The 13714-nt window shown below is 39.8% G+C and overlaps 1 pseudogene; it reads left to right on the top strand.

Moving 5' to 3' along the window:
• The first annotated feature begins 12140 nt into the window (after positions 1-12140).
• Positions 12141-12800, top strand: LOC118833861 (annotated as a pseudogene).
• Positions 12801-13714: the final 914 nt, after the last annotated feature.

Below are 13714 nucleotides of genomic sequence, written 5' to 3'. Positions count from 1 at the left end.
TAACTCTTAAATTGTCTCCCCTGGGTCGATTTTCCAGGTCAGTTGTTTTCCCAATCAGATATTTCACATTTTTTTCCTATTTTTTCATTCTTTACATTTTATTTTACTGCTTCTTGATGCCTCATAGATTCATTATCTTCCACTTGCTCAACTCTAGTTTTTAATGATTTAGTGTCTTCATTTTTCTTTTGAATCTCCTTTTCCAGTTGGTTGATTTTACCTCTCGGGGTGTCATTTTCTCTATTTAGAGTCTGAATCTCCATAGCCATTTCACCAATCTTATTCTTTAGGGACTTGATTTCATCAGTGGATTTTTTTTTTCCATTTTTTCTTTTATCTACTTAATTTGGTTTTTAAAATCCTCCTTTAGCTCTTCCAGTAATGCTTTTTGGGCTTGAGACCAGTTCACACTACCTTTTGAGGTATCAGATGTCAGTATAGTGTCATTGCTCTCCTCTTCCAAATTGGTATTTTGATCCTGCCTGTCTCTGTAAAAAGAATCAATGGTCCTTAGTTTTTTTTGTGTTCTTCATGTTGGTTAACCTTTTCCTGGCTTTACAATAAATATCTGCTTTTGGGGCTCAGGGCTCTCTTATTCTGGGGACTGTGAGTCTAGTTGTTGGCTTTGTGAATTATAGCCTTCAGTTTCCTGAGGTGTGGGGGTGGGGGTCTCGCTGCCCAAATTCTCCTCTTCCCCTGGGGTTGCTCTCCAGCACTTTTGCTCTTCAGCAATGGTCTCAGCTCTTTGTTGTTTGAGCTGGTGTCTGGCACTTCCCCTGGGGGAGCAAGAGTACATCTGGGCTCCTGGTGTTGACCCCTGCTGGCTCTGTCCCTCTGGGACTCAGGAACTCCCACTACTTGGCCACTGAAGCCCCACTTCTGTCTCCTCTATCCCAATGTTTTTTTTTTTTTTTCCGAGGAATTCTCTGGGTGTGGAGGGGAGGGATTAGATCCGTTTACCTGGACATTATGTCTCCCGGAACTTCAAGAAGCTGAGTTTCATACCTTTGGACTGCAAGCCTCAGGAGTTGGTGTCTCACAGTCGGTGGCATTGCACTGCCTCTTGTCACTTCCACAGATTGCCGTCCTGTGTTGGGAGGCCTGGGGATCTCTGCTGGTTTCGGGTGCCCGGCTTTCTCCCAGCCTGTCTCCTACGTGGGTTTCCCGGTAGGGGGTTTTGGTGCTGTCTGGGGCAGCTCCGCACGCCGAGTGCTCTCCTAGCCCACAGATTCGTTCCTTTGGCCTTTCAGACTCTCCTGGCTGGGAAATTTGCCCCACTCAGACTGTTTGCAGTTTCTAACTCTCTCAAATCTGCTCAAATTTACTTTTTTATAGGAATCTGACCGAAGTTGTGAGAGAGCTCTGGTGAGATGCTGTTTTCATGTGGCCATCTTGGCTCCGCCCCCCCCCCCCCCAACATTTCTTTTCATTAATTCCCTGAAATTCTGGACTTTTCGTTTTTCTAGATCAATTTTGTTATTATTTTGTCTAGCTCTATAAAATAATTTTGGTACTTTAATTGGTATGGCACTAAATAAATTAATTAATTTAAGTAATTTTTTTCCCATTTTGTCAATTGTACTTTAAAATCATCGGTCAATTTTTCTTCTGCCTCTTTAATTTGGCTTTTAAATTCCTTCTTGAGCTCTTCCAAGAATTATTTTTGGGTTTGAGACCAGTTCATATTCCCTTTTGCGGTTTCAGATGTGGGCATAGTGTCAATACTGTCCTCCTCTGAATTTGTATTTTGATCTTCTTTGTCCTGTAGTAAGATTCTATGGTCTTTACTTTTCTAGTTTGCTTCTTATTCATGGTGGTTGCCTTTTTCCTGGCTTTTAAAGTGGATCTCTGCTTCTGGAGCACAGAGGGCTCTGTCTTATGTCTCTTGTCTTGGGACCTACTGTCTTGATTACTGGCTTTGTGTGTTGTAGACTCTGGTTCTGTCATGTAGAAGCTATAAAATGCTGTAGCTCACGTGGTGCTGGGCTGTATCTGGCTGGTGTGTGCTGAGGCCAGGTCTTTCTGAATTTCCCTGGGGTTACAATGAAGCTCACAACATGAGGTGTGTGGGGTGGGTGTTCTGGCCACTGGAGGTCACTTCCTTCCCTAGATCTGGACAGGCTCAGCTACTGGTGGACACATGTGCTGGTGTCTGCCGATTCCCCTGGCTGTGCAGAAGTATGTCTGCATTCCTGGTGCTGGTGCTTGCCAACTTCACTGCCCTAGCACTCACAATCTCCTCCTGGTCTGCTGGGGTGGGGCTTGCTGGAATGCCTCTAGTCCTGCCCTGGACCCCTTTAGGCATTGCAAGAGGGACCCTTTCTGTCAATCTCTCTATCCTCCCAAGCCAAAAGATTGCTGTACCCCTAGGTTCCACTATTCCAGTACTTTTCCTGGGGCAATATTGTCTAGCTTTTTCAGTGTCAACAAGGGAGGAGTGAGAGCACTTACAATCTACTTTGCCATCATGGCTCCTAGAAGTTCAAGTAGATGCCTTTCATACATTTAGTCTGTGGGGTGATATTCCCAGGAGTAGCTGTTGTCACTGCCACAGGACCTGTGCTTCTCTCTCACCCAGTTCTGAGAGACCCCTACCTTGCACTGAGAGGTTTCAGAATTGCTACTGCAGCCAGTGATTGAGTTCTCTGGGGCCTACTCCTGCTTTGCTATGGCCAAGTGTATGCTAGTGCAGCACATCTCTGAGCTCACCCAGCCCAGCACAACAGATCCTTCCTGTCAACCTCTCAGGCCTATTCTGGGCTGTAAATACACCACACTCTGTCTCCCGATGGATTGTGTTACCTAAAAATTTGTTCAAATTCAGTTCTTAGAGGTATCAGAAGGAATTTGTGGTAAATCTCTAGTGAGTCGCTGCTTCTAGTCCACCATCTTGACTCAGCCCTCCTCTTTCAAGCATTCTTGATGAAAAAACCAGAGCTGAATAGAAAATTTGACTTTCAAATACAAGAATCAAGAGAAGCATGAATAGGTAAACAAGAAAGAGAAATCATAAAGGACTTATTAAAGTTGAACTGTTTACATTCCTACATGGAAAGATGATACTTATAACTCATGAGACCTTTCTCAGTATTAGGGTAGTTGGAGGGGTGAGTGGAATGTTAAGGGAAGATGTCAAAAAAATAAAATTAATGGATGAGAGAAGGATGTACTGGAAGAAAGAGAAAGGGAGAGGGAGAATGGGGTGAATTATCTCAAGTAAAAGAGGCAAGAAAAAGCTTTATTGGAGGGGAAGAGAAAGAGAAGAGAGGGAATGAGTGAACCTTATTCTCATCAGTTTTGGCTTAAGGAGAGAATGACATACATATGCAATTGGGTATGAAAATCTATCTTACCTTACTGGAAAGTAGGGGGGGAGCAGATAAGAGCAGGGCGATGGTAGAAGAAAGGGCCAATGGGAGGAGGGGGTAATCAGAATCAAAAGCTTTTGAAGAGGGACAGGGTCAATGGAGGGAAGAGAATAAATGGGGGATGGGATTGGATGGAGGGAAACATAATTAGTCTTTCTCAACATGACTGTTATTGAAGTGTTTATTTATTTAATTTTTTATTTTTAGTTTACAGCTCTCAGTTCCATGAATTTTTGAGTTCCAAATTTTCTCCCCCTCCTTCTCCTCCCCATACCCTCCAACATGGCACATAATCTGATATAGGTTCTACATGTATTTTCACAGTAAAGTTATTTACACAATAGTCAGATTGTAATGAAGAATTATAACCAATGGAATGAATCATGAGAAAGAAAAACAAAACCAAAAAGGAAGGAAACAAAAAAAAGAGAGCAAACTGTTTGCCTCAATCTGCATTCAGACTCTGTACTTCTTTCTCTGGATGTGGATTGCTTTTTACATCATGAAACTTTTGGAGCTGTCTTTGAACCATGCATTCATGAGAAGAGCCAAATCTATCAAAGTTGAGACTTACAGATACCATGTGTCTGTAATAATGGATAATGTTCTCCTAGTTCTGCTCTCCTAACTCAGCATCAGGTCATATAAGTTTTTCCGGGTTATTAGGAAGTTCATCTTCTCCTCATTTCTTATAGCAAAATAGTATTTCATTACATGTATATATCACAGTTTTGTTTAACCATTCCCCAATTGATGGATGTCCTCTTGATTTCCAATTCTTTGCCACTGCAAAAAGAGCTGCTATAAATATTTTCGTAAATACATATCCTTTTCTCACTTGTATGATCTCTAGAAGTGGTATTGCTGGGTCAAAGGGTGTGAAAATTTTATAGCCCTTTGGGCAAAGTACCAAATTCCTCTCCAGAATGTCTGGATCAGTTCACAACTCCACCAACAATGTAACAATGCTCCAATTTTCCCACATCTCCATAATTTATGATTTTCCTGTTTTGTCATGTTAGCCAATCTGACAGGAGAGATGTGTTTTGAGATTTGTTTTGATTTGCATTTCTCTAATCAATAGTGATTTAGAGCATTTTTTCACATGACTACAGGTAATTTTAATTTCTTCCTCTGAAAATTGCCTGTTAATAGACTTTGACTGTTTATCAATTGGGGAATGACTTGTATTCCTTTCACTTTGACCAAATTCCCTGTATATTTTAGAGATGAGACTTTTATCAGAGACACTGGTTGTAAAGATTCTTTCCCATTTTTCTGCTTCCCTCCTAATCTTTGTTGCATTGGTTTTGTTTGTACAAAATATTTTCAATTTAACATAATCAAAATTATCCAATTTGTATTTTGTGATACTCTCTGTATCCTGTTTGGTCATGGATTCTTCCCTTCTCCATAAATCTGACAGGTAAACTCTTCCTTGATCTCTTAAATAGCTTATGAACCATTTTAACTTAATTTTAGTATATGGAGTAAGATATTGATCTATGACCAGTTTCTGCCATACTATTTTCCAGTTTTTTGTGAAATAGTGAATTCTTAACACAGAAGATGGACTCCTTGAGTTTATCAAAGGGTAGATTGCTATAGTCATTGATTATTGGGTCTTGTGTACCTAAATTATTCCACTGATCCACCACTCTATTTCTTAGCCAATTTCAAGTAGTTTTGATGACTGCTGCTTAATAATATAGATTAGTATCTAGTGTGGCTAGGCCACCTTCCATAGCATTTCTTTTCAGTAATTCTTTTGATATTCTGGACCTTTTGTTCTCCCTGATGAATTTACTTTTTTTTTCTAGCTCCATTAAATAATTTTTGGTAGTTTAACTGGTATGGCATTAAACAAATAAATTGGTTTAGGTAAAATTATCGCTTTTATTATATTAGCTTGGCCCAACCACAAGCAACTGAGGTTTTTCCATTTCTTTAGATCTGACTTTATTTGTGTGAAAAGTGCATTGTAATTTTGTTCATATAGGTCCTGGATTTGTCTTGGCAGGTAGACTCCAAAATATTTTATAGTGTCTACAGTAACTTTTGATGAATTTTCTCTTTTTATCTCTTGCCAGTTGGGATTTATTAACAACATATAGGAATGCTAAAGATTTATGTGAGTTTATTTTATATCCTGCAACTTTGCTAAAATTGTTTATTATTTCAGATAGTTTTTAACTCGATTCTCTAGGATATTCTAAGTAAATCATCATATCATCTGCAAAGAGTGATAACTTAGTTTCTTCTTTGACCATTATAATTCCTTCAATTACTTTTTCTTCTCTTATTACTAAAGCTTACATTTCTAGTACCAATTTAACTAATAGGGATGATAATGACATCCTTGTTTCACCCCTAATCTTATTGAATGTGGATCAAGCTTATTTCATTACATATAATGCTTGCTGATGGTTTTAGGTAGATGCTACTTATGATTTTAAGCAAGAATCCCTTTATTCCTGTCCTTTCCAGTATTTTTTTATTGGAATGGGTGTTGCATTTTATGAAAATCTTTTTTCTGCATCTATTCAGATAATCATATGCTTTCTGCTCATTCTATTGTTGATATGATCAATTACACTGATATTGTTCTTGTTAGTGAACCAGCCTTTCATTCCTGGAATGAATCCTACCCAATCATAGGGTTTTATTCTCATGATAAGTTGCTGTAGTCTTTTTGCTAATATTTTATTTAAAATTTTCGCATCTGTATTCATTAAGGAAATTGGTCTATACTTTTCTTTCTCTGTTTTGACTTTTCCTAGTTTAGATATTAGTACCATATTTGTATCATAAAAAGAACTTGGTAGGACTCCTTCTTCTGCTGTTTTCCCAAATAGCTTATAAAGTATGGGAATTAATTGTTCTTTTAAATGTTGGATAGATTTCACATGTAAATCCATCTGGCATTGGAGATTTTTTCCTATGGCGTTCATTCATGACTTGCTTAATGTCTTTTTCTGAGATGGGGTTATTTAGGCATTTTACTTCCTCTTCTGTTAATCTGGGCAATTTATATGTTTGTAAATATTCTTCCTGTTCCCTAAGATTATCAAATTTATGGGCATACAATTGGGCAAAATAATCCCTAATTATTGTTTCAATTTTCCCTTCATTGGAGGAGAATTCACTATTTTCATTTTTCATACTGGTAATTTGGTTGTCTTTTTTCTTTTTTTTAAAAAAATTGAATTGACCAAAAGTTTATCAATTTTATTGGTTTTTCTTAAAACCAGCTCTTAGTTTTATTTACTGGTTTATTAGTCTTCCTGATTTCAATTTTATTAACCTCTCCTCTGGTTTTCAGTATTTCTAATTTTGTATTTATTTGGGGATTTTCAATTTGTTCTTTTTCTAGCTTTTTCAGTTGCTTGCCCAATTTGTTGATCTCTTTTTTCTCTATTTTATTCACGTAAGCATTCAAAGTTTTGGTATGCTGTCTCATCATTGTCATTCTCTTGAATGGAGCTGTTGACTGTTTCCATGATTTGTTCTTCTACCCACGTATTCTTTAGGATTAGATTATTTAGTTTCCAATTAATTTTTACTCTGTCTTTCCATGGTTCTTTATTACAAATAATTTTATTGCATCATGATTTGAAAAGGATACATTGACTATTTTTGCCTTTCTGCCCTGGACTGTGAGGTTTTTATGCATTGTAGTATGGTCAATTTTTTTGTATGTGCCATGTACCACTGAGAAAAAAAGTATATTCCTTTCTATCCCCCTTCAGTTTTCTCCACAGATCTATCATATCTACCTTTTCAAAAATTCTATTCACCTCCTTAACTTCTTTCTTGTTTATTTTGAGGACCGATTTATCAAGTTCAGAGAGGGGGAGGTTAAAGTCTCCCATTAGTATATTTTTATTGTCTATTTCTTCCTGTAAGTACCTTAGCTTCTCCTCTAAGAATGTGGATGCTATACTACTTGGTGCATTTATGTTAAGTAATGATATTGCTTCAATGTCTATGGCACCTTTTAGCAGGATATAGCTTCCTTCCTTATCTCTCTTGATTAGATCTATCTTCACTTTTGCTTTGTCTGAGATTAGGATTGCTACCCTGCTTTTGTTTACCTTTACCTTAACCCTGTGTGTGTCCCAGGGTTTCAAATGTGTTTCTTGTAAACCACATATTGTAGGATTTTGGTTTTTAATCCGTTTTGTTATCTACCTCTACATTATGGGAGAGTTCATCCCATTAACATGCACAGTTATGGTTTCTATCTGTCTTTTTCCATCCTATTCCCTCTCCTTGTTTTTGTTTTTATTTCTCCTTTCTCCTTTTCCCTCTTCAAAATAGTTTTGCTTTTGACCACTCTCTCCCTCATTTTTCCCTCCCTTTTGCCCCACCCATCTTACCCCTTTCCCTTACTATTTCTTCCCTCCCTTCTAACAACCCCCCCTTTTCTTTCCCCTTTCCCCTCCTACTACCTGTAGGACAAGTTTAATTCCTATACTCAACAGAGTAGGTTATTCTGTCCTTGAGCCAAATCTGATGAGAATAAACAAACATTGTTCTTCTCCCTCCCTTTTTTTCTTTCCATTATAATATGTGTTTGTACCTCTTCACGTGGTGCAGTTTACCCTTTTCTGCCTCTTCCTTGCCTCTTCTCCCATTACAATCCTTTTTCATCTTTTAATCAAGATTTTTATTATCACATCAGTCAATTTATACCCACACCCTCTCTCTATATATATCCCTTTTAGATATCATACTAACTATATGATTCTCAAAATTAGCAAATCATCCTCCCATATAGGGATGTAAATAGTTTTCGATTGTTGAATAACAAATTTTTTTATATTTTTCCCCTGTTTACCCTTTTATGCCTCCCTTGAGTCTTGTATTTGAAGATACAATTTTCCACTGAGCTCTGGCCTTTTTATCATGGAGGTCTGGAATTCCCTTATTTCTTTAAACGTCTATCTCATTGCCTGAAAGATTATGCTCAATTTTGCTGGATAGTTGATACTTGGTTTTGGTCTAAGCTCCTTTACCTTATGGAATATCATATTCCAAATCCTTCCAATCTTTTATTGTGGAAGCTGCAAGGTCCCGTGTGACTACAATTCCATAATATTTGAATTGTTTCTTTCTGGCTGCTTGCAGTATATTCTCTTTGACCTCATAATTCTGAACTTGCCTACAATATTCCTTAGTTTTCAATTTGGATCTCTTTCAGGGGGTGTTCAGTGGATTCTTTTCATGGCTATTTTGCCCTCTGGTTCTAGGACCTCAGAGAAATTTTCCTTGATTGTTTCCTGGAAGATAATTTCCAGGCTCTTCTATTTTAAATATGGCTTTCCACTAGATCAATAATTCTTAGATTTTCTCTCCTGGATCTATTTTTCCAGGTCAATTGTTTTTCAAATGAGATTTTTTTTTGTTTTCTTCTATTTTTCATTCTTTAGATTTTGTTTGACTGATTCTTGATGCCTCATAGATTCATTAGACTCCACTTGCCCAATTCTAATTTTTAATGAATTATTTTCTTCTGATAGCTTCTGCATCTCCCTTTCCTTTTGGCCAATTTTACTTTTTTAAGGATATATTTTCTCCTGTTAGTTTCTGTAACTTTTCTTTTACCTCTTTATTTTGGCTTTTAAAATCCTCTTTGAACTCTTCCAGGAATGCTTTTTGGGCTTGAAAGCAGATCATATTCCCATTTGAGGTTTCAGATGTGGGTATAGTGTCAATGCTGTCTTCTTCTGAATTTGTATTTTGATCTTCTCTGTCCCCATAATAAGATTCAAAGGTCTTTTTATCTTTTCTAGCTTTCTTCTTCATGGTGGTTGCCTTTTTCCTGGCTTTTAAAGTATATTTCTGCTTCTGGGGCACAGGGGGCTCTGTACCAAGCTTCTTGTGTTGGGAGCTAGGGGCTTGGTTACTGGCTTTGTGTGCTGTTGCCTCTGGTTTTGTCTGCTAGAAGCTACATACTGCTGCAGCTCACCAAGAGCTGAGCTGGAGTTGGCTGGTGTGTGCCAAGGATCAAGTTCCAATGAAGTCTTTGTGAGTTTTCTTGGGTTTACACTGAAGCTCACAGTGTGAGCTGTGGGGGAGGGTTGGTCTGGTTACTGGAAGTCTCCTCTTCACCTAGGGCTGTACTATCTAGCATGGTTGGTCTCAGCCCTTGGTCTACACTGGTGCCCACCAATTCCCCTGGCTGTGCAAAGGCACAACTGGGGTCCTGGTGTTGGCACTTTCCAGCTACACCCTTCTGGGGCCCAGGAATTCCCATTGGTCTGCCAAGGTGAGGCTTGCTGGGATGCCTCCATTTCTGCACTGGTCTCCTTCCATCACTGCAAGAGGGTGTTTCCCAAGCTTTCCGAGCCAAAAGAGTATTGAACCCCCACTTTTGGCTCCTCTATCCCAAGGTTTCTCCTAGGTCAGTATTCTCTGTGTTATTAAAGTGAGGGATGAGAATTCTTAGAGTTTACTGCAGCATCATGGCTCCCAGAAGTTCAAGAAGATGAGTTTCAAACCTTTAGACTGTGGGCTGATAGCTCCAGGAGTAGCTGCTGCTGCTGCCGCAGACTCTGTGCTTCTGTCTTACCAAGCTCCGAAAGACTCCTGTCCTGCGCCCACAGGCCTGGGGATCACCATGACAGCTGGCAGGCTGAGCCTGCTCTTATTCTGGTATGGTGCTCTGGTATGGTCAGGGGGGTTCTGTGTGCCCAGCACTCTCCCAACTGGGTGCAACAGATCCCTCTCTTTCTGGATTCTCCTGACTTGGAAATCTGCCATACTCTATCTCGTAGTGGATTCTACCTCTCTCAAATCTGTTCAGATTCACTTCTCAAGAGGCATCTGAAAGAATTTGTGAGAGGGCTCAGGTATGTCCCTGTTTTCACTCTGCCATCTTGGTTCCTATGGAAGTGTTTAGTATGACCACACATATGTTGAATTGCTTGCCTTCTCAGTAAGGGTGGATGTGGAGGAAGAAAGGGAGAGAATGTCGAATTCAAAGTTTGAAAAACAAATGTTAAAATTATTTTTACAGTGACTGGGAAATAAGATATGTAGGCAATGGAGTATAGAAACCTATCTTGACTTACAGGAAAATAGAAGGGAAGGGATAAGAAAAGGGGGGGTGTGACATAAGAGAGGACAGATTGCAGGAAGGGGTAATGAGAATACACATTGTGGTGGGGGAAGGGGAGAGATGGGGAGGAAATTTGGAACCCAAAATCTTGTGGAAGTGAATGTTGAAAACTAAAAATAAATTAATAGGAATTAAAAAAATAAAAAAAATCTCAAAAAATAATAAAATTATGAATTCAATTTTAAAAAATCTCCTAAAATATTGATCTTAATATAATGTTAAACTACTTTGCCAATAACTGGGTCAAATAATGATAGACAACCTGTATGTCTCTATTTTTATAATAACCACATTTGGAACTTTTAAGACCAGGAAAGTTATATTTTGAGGTTGGCCATTTGTCATGCTGATATGTCTAAAAAACTCAAATAAAAAACAGAAAAATTAGGAACTAGTCTTTATACTTTGAATTATTCATTCCTCCATTGGGAAGATGACCTTCCACTAGGGAATTAATAACAGAACACCCTTTATGAGAAGAGAGACTCCAATACATAAATAAATTCATTTAAAAATTGCCAAATTAACTACAATTCTCACAAAAAGTTCAAGGATGGTATACATAAATAGAGTAGTCAATTATAAACAATTTCTACTCCTAGCCAGGTTCAAGTAAATAACCCATGATTAAAGTGGATGTTTCTTCTAAGGCATTTACAAGACACACCACCAGCCATTCTTCTTCTAAGATAACCAATAACAGAACTAAGATGCTTATGATATTAACTAAATGACAGAATCATATCTTGGTTCCACAAATCTTTGACCTAATTATCCCCATACCGTTATGAGGAATTAAAGGACCCTAACTTGCACAAGGACATGTAACTAATCATATTATAGTAACTCAGAGATGTTCCAGCATAAGTCTATTATTTAAAAGACTTACTATTGTGCTTAGAAAGCTTTTTGATCATAGAAACTTACCATAAAAGAATGGGAACATAATTAATACAGTAAGGGAATAATGCTTCCTTATCCTGTCAGTTCCAGGCAGAAGTTATGTAGATGACCAATTGCACTGAGTAAGGTTTAAAGTCATCCAGGGGTCATATTGGGGAAATTGAGTCAGGATACTCCTACCTAAGCTTATGCTCATAGTTATTCTCCCAGCCTTTCTCATGAGAACATTCTCTGCAGTTCATAGAGGTAGAACCCCACAGGGTTGCTGGCATCATGGGTCATTGGCTCAGTTGCATTCCTTGATGATCATACCTGGAGTCAGACACAGAATAATGTCAGTTATTGCCTTGAATATAATCAGAGTTTCAGGTAGATTCAGCTCTCAACGATCACATATCTTTCTATAATCCAACATTGGTAATAGTAAGAGATTCATCACAGAAAATTACTACTGCTCTCAAAATCCCTTTAAACGGTGGGGATATGTTTAAGGTATTTGCATTTAAGGTAGTTTGCATTCATTTCTACACATGCTCTAATTCTAGATTAAATGACAAAACATAAGTAAAATCAAATTTCCCTTTAAAGTAACACAAGATAGAGCGGCCAGACGCCCCCTCATGGCAACGGCGGCGACGGCGGCTTTGGAATGGTGACGGAGAGCACAAGCCTGGCGACCTAACTCTCCCCTAACCCCTATGCTATGCGCCCCCGAGACTGCCCCGACCCCGACCCCCGCCGGGACGATGGTGAAGTATTTCCTGGGGCAGAGTGTGCCCTGGAGCTCCTGGGACCTAGTGTTTGCTGCTTTCTGGCAGCGTTACCCCAAGCCCTACAGCAAGAATGTGCTGATGGAGGACATCGTGGACCGGGAGGTGACTCCTGAGCAGAAGCTGCTGTCCAGGCGGCTTCGATTGAAGACCAGCCAACAGGATGTCCCGCTGGGCGGAGCGCTTCTTTCCTGCTAATGTGGTCCACTCTGTACACATCCTCGAGGACTCTGTCGTGGACCCACAGAACCAGACCATGACGACTTTCACTTCGAACATGAACCACGTCCCGCTGATGGTAGAGGAAAGATGTGTTTACTGTAAGAACCCTGAAAACAGTGGCTGGGCTGAAATCTGATGGGAGGCCTGGGTCTCCTCCAGTTTAGGGTCTCCAAAGCTGTGCAGGAGTTTGGCCTAGCAAGATTCAGAAATAATGTGACCAAGACCATCAAAGGCTTTGAGTACAACTTGGCCAAGCTGCAAGGTGAAGCTCCTTGTAAGACACTTGTTGAAACAGCTAAGGAAGCAACTAGAAAGGTGAAGAAAACTGCTCTGGCAGCTAGGAGGAGGCCAAAGACCTGGCCAGCTTACAAGGCCACCAAGAAGCAACAGCAGCAACAGCAACACTATGTTTAAAGGAATCACCCTACCCTTTCCCCTGCAACAAAAGGCCCTGTTGTCCTCCCAGATCACCAGTACCCAAGGCTGAGACCCTCTTGGCAAGACTTGGCATTGGGCCCAGAGCCCCAGCCCCTGAGCAGACCATCAATGTAAGGCAAGACTACAGACAATCCAGCTCTTTTCCCATTACCCGCACAGTGTCCAAGTTGTAATTTATCATTAAAAATCAATTTTCAGGGTAAAAAAAAAAAGATAACATGTGATAGTTCACAAATTACTACTCTTCACTAACATAACAGTCTGTACTGAAATTCTATCCCTAAAATAAGACAAAAGACTGGGAGAGCTCAGTTATGTCTTTAAGCCTCCTGCAGCAGTGTTGGTGGTGGCTGTGGCAGTGGCAATGGCAGCTGCATCCCCAGTAGCCACCAGAGAATCTTTGCATGGGGTTAGTCTTTCATGTGGCTGAGGTGCTCCAGTTGCCTACTCCTTGAATGTGAGATGGGCTGTCAAGCCATGAGGAACGCTAACTAACCCAAGATTATCTGAGCACTACCTCACCCCCTGAACCCAGCCTCAGCTTGGCCCTTGGAAGATTACAGAAAGAAGCAATTGGAGATTTTGAAAAATCCCATCAGCCCCATCTGATGAGGAATGTTTCTTTGACCTATTGAGTAAGTTTCAGAGCAATCAGATCGATAACCAACGCTGCCCACTAGAAGAGGGCCAAGCTGGGGCAGCCAATGCTAACACCCCACTCCAATCCTGGAGGAAAGAATATCTCAGTAATCCTTGATGGCCTCCCCTCTGACAGAGGAGTTCTTTGACCTCATCACCAGCTCCCAGAATCACTGGCTGGATGACCAGCATGCTAGTATGAGCAGCCTGCCAGGCTTTTGGATTACCCATAACAACTTGAGCCACCTTCA

Source organism: Trichosurus vulpecula, chromosome 1 (genome assembly GCF_011100635.1).
Source record: "Trichosurus vulpecula isolate mTriVul1 chromosome 1, mTriVul1.pri, whole genome shotgun sequence".
NCBI classification, from domain to species: domain Eukaryota; kingdom Metazoa; phylum Chordata; class Mammalia; order Diprotodontia; family Phalangeridae; genus Trichosurus; species Trichosurus vulpecula.
Note: the sequence above shows the minus strand (reverse complement) of the source record. Positions and strands in the feature narration are given on the sequence as shown.